The following is a 12,122-nucleotide window of genomic DNA, read 5'->3' as shown; positions in this document are numbered from 1 at the left end:
AGGTTGCTCAATCTCAATGTCAAATGTTAGCTGGGATCTTTTATTTTTCACTTTCACATCAAATCATGCTGTGTTCTTTTAATTCTTTTACAGGGGAGGGGAGCATGTGTGTCTTACATAATTTTAAAACAACTAATTAAGAAAATAAAGTATAAAAATTGACCAACATGATGACTGGCATGTTGTAGATGCCCAATATTTGAAAATTTATGGTCTTTTACTGTCTGCTTTGTTTCTTAAGTTCTTTATTATCTGTAACAACAATCACAAATTTGTGTTGAGTATTTACTATCATCCAGGTCCTGTGTTACATATTTTATACACAGTATCTTATTATTCCTCAGGGCAACTTCTGAGTTAAGTAAAATTATTATTCCCATTTTACAGAAAGAAACTAGATGAGTTCAGTAATTTGCCAAGATCACAGGGCTAATAAATGATGGAGCTAGAATTCAAATGCCATCAGTCTGACTTCAGAGTCTTTCACCACAGATGAAGCCTTGTTAGCTTCTGTAGATTGAATAGAAAATTCTGTAGCTTCTATAGCTTATAAACTTGTCTATCAGGGCCTTTCACAGATCAGCACAAGTGAGTAAAGGACATCTTCTCATTAGTTTACATGAGTCTTCTGGTAGAAAAACTTGAAATCAACACCTAGATATTAGTTGTTTATAGAATTTTCTTCCTGCACAGAATTAGGTCGTTTTTTAATTTAAAAAATTTAAGCAACTTCAATTATTATCTCATTTACCTCTCTATGGGCAGAGTATCGATTTTTAACCTCAATGATCATCACGATTTTTGTCAATAATCAACATTTGTTGGATTCCTGCTGTGTATATGGTACTGTTGTTCATTAGGAATCATAAATTCTTAGCCAGACTCAATGTCTCCTCTGATTTAACTACAAAAACTTCAAAATTTATTATGTGTGTGAGCACTACAATCATACAAGGCTCTTTAGAATATAAAATACAATAGGTAAAACTTAGAAAAGAGATGATGAAAACAATAAGGAAATGTGATGAAATGAATGGAAAATGAGCAAGGGTCATATATCATAATAAATTAATCTTCACTAAATATCCTTAAGGTGTTTGACATTGTGGTAAATGCTTAAGAGAGTGTAAAGTCAGTGCACTGACTGATTTCTTGCATAATTGAATAAAATAGATAAAAAATGATGGAGCATGTAAGAGTTTTATGTCTGAAAATGTACTCTGAAATTCACTCAACAGATAGTTATTGAGTCTTCTGACGATGCATGCTGCCAGGAACTATGCCAGAGAGATGACCAAGAATGTTCTCAGCTCTTAGGGAGCTTACAATCTAGTTAGATCAGTGCCAGCCTTTGTGTCAATTGGGAAAAGGCACTCCAGGCTGCAAAGCTTGGTGAGCCATACCTGGGCTAGACTTCAGCTTCCATTTGCCCATAGTTGGGCATCTGTGTTCATTACATGGCTTGTACGATCACATGTGGCAGCCATATCCATAATTGAAACAACTATGTTAAAAAGATACAATAGATGTGTAAAGTCTTGAATGTGTAGGGAAACTGGTTGTGCAGGACATACCATTTGAGCCTCAGATGACTGGAAAAATGTGTTACAGCAAGGAAAAGGGGCTCCTTTATGTATGACTGGCCCACTCAGGGTCACACACCTACTGCAATGGCCAAAGACTGAACTGAGTGCTGACAACCCAATAGAGACTCCAGTAAGAAGAGATTTAGGGAAAGCAAAAGCAACAGGAGCATTTTAAGAGCTGGAGAAGAGGGTCATAAACATCAGGGAAGATCCTAAATGCCTTGCTAAGAAGTTAGGCATTTTGGAGTTAGTAGTAAAGACCAATAGAAATAAACTTTGTTCTTTAAAATTTCCTTACAAAATATTTCATGGTTGTTTGAAGTCTAGAGGTAGTTAAATGGATATTTTATCTTAAAACTATTTCATGTACACAATCTCATTTCCCAGAAAGTAACTACAATAACCAATTTGGAGTATAAACTTCTGGAACCTTTATAGAAAAGTTGTTTAGCTAAGTGTTAATACTAATCTTCAGGGCAGTGGTCTCCAAGTATTTTTGACCTGGTAATTATTTAATAAACCATTAATATATGTGTTGATTAACTTGTTTATAGATTCAATACACAGCCTACGATTACTGGCTAATATCCTAGGACATAAAAAACAAGTAACTAAAGGCAAATTTCCTCATTAAGGACAGTGAATGCAAACCCATTATTTCAAATATCTTCTTGATGGTTTCATAAAAATTTGTTTGGCTGTCAGACTGGTCAGACTTTTAGCTTGATAAAATGTCTGACTGAGGTGTGATGCCAGGAGAAGTTTCGCTCCGTAATTGTCTCAGTTCTTCATGCTTACATTGGGTATCACACTGTAGTTAGGAGAATGGACTAGAGACTGACTGCCCACACTGAGTTGAAGCTCTGCCCTTCACTGGCAACTTATTTGAACTCTGTGCCTAAGTTTCCTCCTGTTTACATCGGGAATAAAACAGTGCCTTCCTCACAGGATTTTTGTGAGGATTAAATGAATTAATAGAGACAAAGCACTTTGAACAGTACCTGTTGTGTGGCAAATGCCATGTAAGTATTCAATATCTTTGGTGTTATATTCCAACTGTTGTTTTTGTAGGAATCTCTTAAAGCCACTTTTCTATTTTGTGAGGGCAAGTTAGTTAAAACCAGATAATGAAATCTGTAAATCTACCTCACTGAACCCTCAGTGACCCCCCTCTTTGCTGTGGAAGGTCCTATTCAAGTAACCCGGGTACAGTATGCACCAGGAGGCTATCAGATATGCATGCCTAGTGGGAGTGCTGATGTAAAACTACATGTAAAATGTTAGTAAATTTTAATTTTTCTTTTTTAATAAAGCAAATGTGTGTGTGCATATGTGTGTGTATTCTATTATTTTCTTACACACAATTTATGAATAAATCAGAGCATGAAATGCTATAACTTACACAAGAAGGAACTATTTAGCCCAACTTGAGTTTCCAAAGGAATAGTTTCCTGGAGGAGATAATGCCTGGAATAAGTACTGAAAGAACAGCTTTTTATTAGTGCAAACCAACCAGCAAACAAAAAACCAGAAATCAAAAACCTTCTGTTAACTGTTTATTAAAGATGAGATTCTGAATGGCCCAGGTTTGTGTAGAGCCACCAGGGATGCTAGAATGTAAATGCCATGAGAATGTTTGTTTCTGTTCACTGCTGTGTGCCTGATGCCTACAACAATACTTGGCACCTAGTAGGTTCTCATTTGTCAGATGAACTAATGAATGGTTAGAGAAATTGTGTCTGTGAAATGTTAGGTAGGAATTTTCATATTCTCTATTTGAACCACAGAATTGAATATTATTGGGATCCCAGATGTAATTGAATCCAAATTCTACTGCTGAAAAACCGAGGCTCAGAGAGTCAGGTAATTTACTCTAGGCAATCCAGGAAGCCAGGTCTAGAACTGGAGTTAGAAATACTATTTCTAAACTCCTAGCCTGGCATTTTCTTCACGATCCAATGGCACCTCCCCAGAAGTAAAAGATGGCCACAACTCATATTTCACTATTCAGACTTTCTCAAGCATCAGGAATGCATTTGATTCTAGAAGGTTGAAGGAAATGAAGATGCTAGAGACCTTTCTCTCCTGCTCCTGTATCTGTGCCTGTCTTTCACTGAAAACCTATGGTTTCAGTTGTTGTAAGTCCTTCCTCTCTCAGGAATAAGAAGAAACAAAGTAGCGTTAAATATGTAGTTACAACTTAAATTATGTAATTCTCTAACTACATCCATTATATCCCACGCAAACCAACCAAGCTGAGAAGGCCTATCTATGCAGCTCAATGTTCAACAGGAATAGGACCCAAACATCTCAGAGTTCTTCACGGGTCTCAAAGGCACATTTTGAGTCCACATATTTTCATAAATATAATATGGATATATATGAATATGTATTAAATATGTAATCTATAAATGTTTACATTTATATATAACATATAATATATAAAGTTATATATTATAAAGATAAACAAAGTTTATATATATAAAGATATATTGTATCTGTAACAGCACAGAATGTTAGGTTTTAAGCATAAAGTCTGACCTTGTCTCTGCATAAATGTTACTGTCTCAAAGTAAATTCTGCCACCCTTTCTAAATAGGGAATTTCCTGTACCTTATTAAGACTTTTCCCTTTTTAAACTCAAATTCATATTTACTAATTTAAATTTTCAGACCTTAGTTGTTTGTCAATTCTACCCCACAAATATATCTCAAAACTGTCCAGTTTTCTCCATCTGTACTGCCACAAGGCAGGCTAACCCACTATCATCTGTCAGTTAGGACTAATGAGACAGCTTCTTAATTCTACTCCCTCCCTCCAATACCTTTTCCACATAGAAGTTAGTATAATCTTCTTAAAAAGAATCATGCAACTTTTTTGCTTACAATCTTCAATACTTCCCATAGTTCATAAGGTAAAAGACCTAAGTCAACATGACCAGCAAGGCTCCTCATGATCCGGCCCCTGCCTGCTCACCTGCTTCCTCGTGGGGACTCTCCTCCTAGATCTTTGCCCTTCAGCCACAGTCTTTCAGTTCCCGAGGAGTCAGCTCTTCCTTGGCTAGGGCCTTTGCCCCTGTTTCAACTTCCTGGAATGCTCCCTCCTATGGTGTTTCCCACCCCCACCTGGCCACACTTCCTTTGCCCAGTTATTTTCTATTTACCCTGCAGAGTTCAGCTCAATCAGCTCAGCCTCCAGAAAACCTTTCTCCCTCTTTGGATGAAATCAAGTGCCTTGTCATACCATCTCTTAGGAACTTGTTTCCCGTCTTTTCAGCACTTAACATAATTGTATTTAAATAGATATGGTATTAGTTGTTCCACATTTGTCTACGCCAGTAGACATTCAACAAAAGCCATCATACACTGTCACTGCATTGGCAGGAATAAATCTCTCTTGGATGGATACATAAAATAAGAATAATTAAAAAAATCAAGTTGTGTGTTCCAAAAGGGAAAACTTTAATCAGAAACATGAGTTCACAATGTTTTAGATGAACATAAATATATACTGAGAAATAGGACTAGACACTGCCCTAAATTAGAACACACACACACACACACACACTCTGTGTCACACACGTGTTCTCTACCTCTCAAGTTCCACTGAGAAACCTTGCCAGAGCAGGAAGGAAGCAGAAAGTGTCTTGTGACTGGGTGGTTGTGGGCCTGGTCAGCCACTGAGGAAGACACATCCTCACCCTAGCCAGATACATGGGAGTTCACCTCCTCTGGAAGGTCCACCGTGCTGCCTCTCAGGAAAGGAGGGACTGTAAAATTGACTGACACTGGAGAGGCACAGAAGCAGATAAACGTTTTGGGACACATCAGATTTCTGGGTCTACAGACAGGAAGAAGCCTGAGGATCTCTCCAGATTAGGCACATGGGTAGGGTAGGGGTGGTGACTTCAGTAGCTAAGCCTCAACCAAAAGCCTAGGATTCTGCTGCAGAGCAGCACTGTGCGGTGGAGGAGGTGGCCACAGACGTCAGGTTAAAGCAGCTGTGGGGGTTTGGGTGGTTTTCAGAGGCTGGGGTAGAGCACTCAGATATGAGCAGATGGATAAGAACCCAAATGGACTAGGTAGGGAGAAACTCTAGGCTCAAGATCCTCCTATGCTCTTGGTTTTCCTGGTGTTTATAGCGTCGTGCTAAGGCTAGTGGCTTAGGAAAACCTAATCTAATTTCATTGCAAATATTTCAATAAGGTTAATTATTAATTTATAGCTATGTTGTAAGCTTTAATTATGTATTTACTGACTATAAGATACTAGGAATTATTAGATATTAGATATCAGAAAAGTATATAGATATTTATTCATTAGGAATTCACATTAAAGCAAAATACCAACTATCTTTTTGTGGTACTGGACTATGTAGGTGTTAGTTTGTTTTGTTTATTTTAATTTTTTACTTTTTGCTTTAAACTGGTATGACCTGAAAAAGACAAGTTAGCTAACATTATATTTCTCAGTGAGTATGGGTAGGCACATAGGAACTCTGGGGATATTTATTCACTTGAAATGGACAGTAGAAATAATTTCTGTCAAGAATGTTTAAAAACATATTTAAAAATAGCTCCTATCCACATTATGCCACCTGCTTCAACTTTCATCCTCATAACTAACTACAGTTGAATGTTTTTAAGCTCCTGTTTTTATAGAGAAGGATACTGAGGCTTAGAGAGGTTTAGCCACTTGTCTAAGTCACAGCCTATAAGTGGCAAAGCCAAGTTAAATCAAGAATTGGCTGATTCCACAGCCTGTGTCCCACCTTCCTATGCTGCTTTGTTTTTCTGCATTACTGGAGGATTCAGAACAACAACAATTTTCCAGAGTGGTACTAATCAGGTTTCCTGTGAAACTATTATTTATATATCTCCATTCTCCTCTAGAATGTGGACTCCATGGGTGGAGAGAGCTGTCTAACTCATCTGTTTGTGCTTAATGCAATGACTACGCTTAGCACAATGACTGGTGCATAATAAAAATACCATTCATTGAGTATCAAAGTACTTAATGTATATTAACTTAATCCTGCACAATAACAGTATAAACTAGACAATTTTTTTATCTTCATACTATAGATGAAGAAAGGGAGCCACAAGGAGGTTAAGTAATTTGCCCAAGATGTCATAGAGGCTTTTAGTACTCATCTTTCCCTGGGCCTCCTTTCTTTCTAAGCATGAGGAAGATTCATTTTCCTATCCTCTTGCAATTAGATGGCCTTGTGAGTGGTGAGGCTCAATAAGCTATGAGTAGAATTGGTATGTGTCACTTCTGTGCCATGGGTCCTTCTCTGCTGAAGCATTAAACTGTTGGTATGAGACTCTCCGGTGCTCAAAAAGCTGGAGTGCATACATAGCTACAAAATGCTAGAGCCTCCATCACCCCGGATGACTGAGTGGCTCTGGGTAGCACAGCTCTTTTTCCCTCACAACAGAAATGTAGCATGAGTGAGAAATGTTTTAAGTCACTGAGCTTTCAGTTTTGATCTGTTACCACATACTACAGACTGAAATTTGCAGCTCCTTACCCTCAGATTCACATGTTGAAACCTCCCCCGCAGTGTGATGGCATTCAGACATGCGGCTCTGGGGAGGTGATTAGGTCATGAGGGCAGAGCTCTCATGAACGGGATTATTACCCTTATAAAAGTAACCTCAGATTGCTCCCTCACCTTTCGGCCATGGCAGGACACAGCCAGATGCACATCTAGGATCCAGGAAGCAGGCTCTCACCAGGCACTGAATCTGCCTGTGCGTGATCATGGACTGCCCAGTCTTCAGAACTGTGAAAGATAAATGTTTGTTGTTTATAAGCCACCCAGTCTATGGTGTTTTTGTTAGAACAGCCCAAACAAACTGAGACACCATTACAAACCTAATTTATCTTGACGAATACACAGGATCCCAACCCCAGTAAGCAATGGAGTAGAGATTTAAAACCAGCAGTCTGGCTCCAAAGCCTGTGCCTTAAATCTTAACCCTATAAAGTGATTAGCAAATGTCAATTGACTAAATGAATGAATAAATGGTTCGAGGTCTTTGCTATTCACTTGTACTTAGTGATCAGGATCCAGATTTGTTGGGAGTTGAATGCTTTCCTTTTTCTAAGAACACCATCTTATTTTCATGTTGAAACACTAGACACTCATGACATTTACAGTGAGTTGAATATATCTCATCACCACAATGTTCATTTGACCTTGCCTTTTGAAGATATTTAGTTAAATTAAAGCTTTCAGATCTCATTAAAATTGAAACATTTGGTTGTTTGAATTTAGTCATTTTTGACTCTATGTATTTAAAATGGCAGTGCTTTCAATAAAATGAAACTTAATCACAATTGGCATCTTCAATGACTAACAAAAGGCATAGTTAGTTTGGTAAATAGAAGACTGTTCTCCACAGAAGATAACCATAGGTGCTTTTGAATTTATTTCAAGATTTGTAAATAATAAAAAAGAACATCTAGAAACATTTCAGAAAAAGTGACTCATATTCCAGCCACCCAGTACTACTATTTTGATTTTTAAGTTGCCATTATAGTTTTTTTTAAAATCATATAATTGGAGTATGTCTTTCTTATTTTAATTCTTTTTACTTAATATTATGTTATAATATTTTTTCAAAATTACCTAAAACAAGAGTTCATAGTTATGTAATCAAAACAACATAATTTAAATAATCAGTCTCCCATTTAGGGATATCTATGTAGATGCTTTTGTTCCCCAAACTTGTTAAAAAGAAGACTGACATGAATAGACTTACCATACAGCTTTGTTAAAGTAAACCTGTGACTTTACTACATGACACTGAGGAAGAGTCAAATTTATTAATTTTTAAAAATTATTTATTTTGTAGTTTATAGGACAGGTAGAAATACCTGATTAGATCCTGCTGTCTTCTACACTGACAAGTCAGGGAAGGAGATACAGACTGAGGATCAGACCTAGTTTTCCTAACTGACTGACTGCATACTGCTTTCTCATTCCCAAGGGTGACAAGTGTGGGTTTTGTCAAAGTGTGTATTAGTCAGCTTGGGCAGCCATCCCATTGACAGGGTGGCTTAAATAACGGAAATTAATTTTTTCACAGTTCTGGAAGCTGGAAGTCCAAGACCAGGGTGCCAGTGTGGTGAGGTTCTGGTGAGAGCCCTCTTCCTGGCTTGCAAATAGCTGTTTTCTTGCTATGTCCTTACATAGCAAGGTGAGAGAGAATAGGTGGGGGGAGAAAGAGAGAGAAAGATCTCTCTTCTTATAAGGCCACAGTCCTTAGGGTGAGGCACCATCCTTGTTACCTCATTTAACCTTAATTACCTCCTAAAGTTCCTACCCAGAGGCAGTCACAATGGAGGTTAGGGTTTCACAGGTTAAGGGGGAACACAATTCAGTTCATAGCAAAGTGTCACTAAGGAGCCGCAGTCCAATGGTCAAAGAGAATGTGACATGATTCAACATTAAGAGGTTTCCACAATTTAATAGTTTGTTTTCCTGGAGCTTCTCTGAGACAGCTCTGTCAGGTTATCAAGTTTCTGTCAGTCTGGGCCTCAGCACTAAAGAATCCAGATCCCTAGTCCCTCCCAGGGACTCATGTGGCTCCTATTGTTGAAATAGCTGGAGTCTGCCATTTTCCCCCTTGATTCTTTTCACCATTACTGCAATTGTCCTTTTTTGCTAGCCAATTCACATTTTTTTTTTTAGGAAGATGTAGACTAGAAATTAAGGAAATAGACAATGATTCCAGTAGTCATAAGCTTTTGGCTTCCTTTTTTTCCATACTACCTGTTTATTGTGATGCTGTATGTATTTTTCATTGGAACATATTGTACTTAATAACAATGAAACAGTGGCTGAGCAATGTCCCTTCCTGCAGGGGCTTAATACTTTCCCCATATAATATATATTGCTTTGCATCTGACAATTTTATCTTTTCTAACATTTAAATAACCTTAAGGACTGATTAAGATTTATCAAATCTAAGGCATTCATATCCATTGAGTCAGAAACCAGTATGAATACAATCAATTTGTTAAAAGAGAATATTGAATTAGGTTATGTTGCAAGGTCCTGAAAATACTGGATTATAATGAAAATATCTCCTGAACCATGACTGCAATGGTTAAAATTTAATGCAACATTAATGGTGAAGTATGGCTCTTCTAATGGTTTCTGCTCCTGCTTTGTGAAAGCTAAGGGAGGATTTATGCTACAAACGGACTCTGAATTTATGGAAATATGCAGCTTAGTTTTAAAATATCTCCAGCACATAAAAAGGCCATTTGCTCTGTTTTATGTTTTCATGTACTTATTAGTTTATAATAGTAACCATGGACCTCCAGAGGCTGGACATTTTCTGGGAGCTAATGACCTGTCAGGGTTAGAGACTCAAAGCTTCATGCTGAGACCATTAATCAGCCCACCAGCCTTTAACTTATTTAACTTATGACCACACCTTTTTCCATCTGTCATTGTGACTGGTCCTACAAACCAGAGCATGAGGTTTGGAAAGGCTACCCTGGGGGCTGGCTTTGAGGAGTATCACAGACACTACTAATCATAACCAGTGTCTGAAAATTCACACTGCAGAGGATACAACTTCTGTAATTGTCACTCTTCTAGGGCCTTGAGCATGTACCCCCAAAAACCAGAACATGGGAAAGATCATCAACTACTTTTCAAGCCATTGATCCAGCAGTATTTTAAAAATTTCAAAATAATCTTATATAATTGAACCCTAATAAATAAGCATTTTAAATCATTTTAAAACTATGATGAATTTTGTAAACCATCATAGTTTTGGTCGGAAAATCATAAATAAGCTCAATATATCACTGGTTTTGTTTACAACTGTTTTATGTTTAACTGAACTCTAGGACAGGTGATCTGCTGCCAGCACCCCACGGCCCTGCGTTTCTCTCCCCGGAAACCTTCAGAACACTGAAGCTCAGAAAATCAGTGGACTTTTCCTCTTGAGATTGCTTCTCCTGGTTCCAGCTTAACTCCCAGGGGCCTCTTTAGAATTCTCATCCTCCAGGACCTCGCTGTGGTACGCTGACCACTTCTTTCCTCTGGACATAGCTCATTTAACAAGAATTTATTTGGCACCTACAAAGCACCAGGCACTAGTCTGTCCACTTGGCTTTGGTGCCATACCTTTCCTAGTTCTCACCCCTCTCTGACTCAGCCTTTCCGCCTTTCCTATTTCCTCTCTATTCATTCTTGGTGTTATCCAGGGTACTCTTTTGTCCTTCTTCCCTCATACATTTTTTTTTTTTGCAGTGTTTTGAGGTACATTTAACATACCACAAAAACTACTCATTTTAAGTGCACAGCTTGATGAATTTGGGTAAATACACATAGTTGTGCAACCACCATAATAATAACATTTTTGGACACTTTCATGGCCTAAAAAGTTCCTTCCTGCCCCATCTGTGGCCCCAGGCAACCACTCCTCTGCTTTCTGTTACTATTGATTTTCCTTTTCTGGAATTTCATATAAATGGGATTAGTGAGTGTATTTTCTTTTGTGTCTGGCTTCTTTCACTTAGCATGCTGTTTTTCAGGTTCATTCATGTTATGGAGTGTATCAGTAGTTTGTTCTTTTTATTGCTCAATAGCATTCTGTTGTACGGATATACCACTTTGTTGTATTCATTGACGGTAAGCTTTTAAACCACCCTGTGCCTCAGTCTCCCAATCTGTAAAATGGGCACAATACTAGTAACTATACGAGGCTCAAACCAAGAACTTTAAGGGCAGAATTGGACTTCCTGTCGGTCAGCGCACGAAGGGTGGTGCTCTCTGCCCCTGTCTCCGCAGGGTCTGGAAGCTGGAGGGGAGGGAGGCAAGGGCGGTGTGTCTGTGCAGTGAGGGGCAACGCTAGGAGAGAGCGGACTGCAGGTGGGAGGAAGGGCAGCCAGGACGAGAATCGGTGGAAGAGCAGGACTGCACGGGGAGAGGGTGCGTAGCCCCGGAGCTGAGGCTCGCTGCCCCGGGCGGCGGGCGCTGCCAGGTCCCGCTGGGCGGTGGGTCCGAAGACCGGAGCCGAGGCCTCCTCCCCGCCCCTCGCGTGCCCGGGCTGCCGCCCAAACCCTGAAGATCTTTCGGGAGCGAGTGCGCTCTTTTCTCTCCGAGAGGACGGGCCTCCGGTGTCCCACCCAACTGTGCCCGAGTGCCGCTGTCCCCTTGTTCTGGGGCGGAGCTGCGGTTCCCCGACCTCTGCCGAGGACCTGGGAGACCCACAGCTTTTTGGTAGGAAGTTAGCTTTGAAGGGGCGTATTTTCTATACTAAGTGTGGTGGGCGTTTAGACATTTAGGAAACTTCGAAATCTTTATTCAAATATTAAGAGGAAGAGGTAGAGTGACATCCGCTCTCCGGCCAATTCTTCAAATACATATAGAAAGTATTCCGATTTTAAAAACCTCCTCCAGCAGAAGGGGCACTGAGCTGGGAATGAAGGCAGTCCACGCTCTACCACTAGGGGCCCTCTGTAACCTCAAATGGGTCAGTCAACTTTCTGGACTTCTCTCATTTTA

Source organism: Manis pentadactyla, chromosome 9 (assembly GCF_030020395.1).
Source record: "Manis pentadactyla isolate mManPen7 chromosome 9, mManPen7.hap1, whole genome shotgun sequence".
NCBI classification, from domain to species: Eukaryota; Metazoa; Chordata; class Mammalia; order Pholidota; family Manidae; genus Manis; species Manis pentadactyla.
The sequence above is the reverse complement of the archived record's forward strand: the minus strand, read 5'-3'. Positions refer to the sequence as shown.